The sequence below is a fragment of the Dipodomys ordii genome, unplaced genomic scaffold (assembly GCF_000151885.1).
Source record: "Dipodomys ordii isolate 6190 unplaced genomic scaffold, Dord_2.0 Scaffold324, whole genome shotgun sequence".
Classification (NCBI taxonomy): Eukaryota; Metazoa; Chordata; class Mammalia; order Rodentia; family Heteromyidae; genus Dipodomys; species Dipodomys ordii.
This window is the reverse complement of record NW_012267540.1, coordinates 112,053-112,323: the sequence shown is the minus strand read 5'-3', so window position 1 is coordinate 112,323 and position 271 is coordinate 112,053.

Sequence of the window (271 nt, the reverse complement as noted above, 5' to 3'; positions counted from 1 at the left end):
TGGAGTTGATTCTGGTGCAGGGTGATATATAAGGATCTAGCTTTAATTTTCTACAAGTTCTTAACCAATTTTGCCAGCACTATTTACTGAAGAGGCTGTCTTTCTTCCATTCTAATTTTTTTAGCTCCCTTATTGAAGATTAGGTAGCTATAAGTCTGTAGGTTCATTTCTGGGTTTTCAATTCTATAAGGTCTTCAAAGCAGAGCTCACACCAATACTCCACCAACTCTTCAATGAATTTGAAAGAGAAAGTTCCCTACCGAACACATTC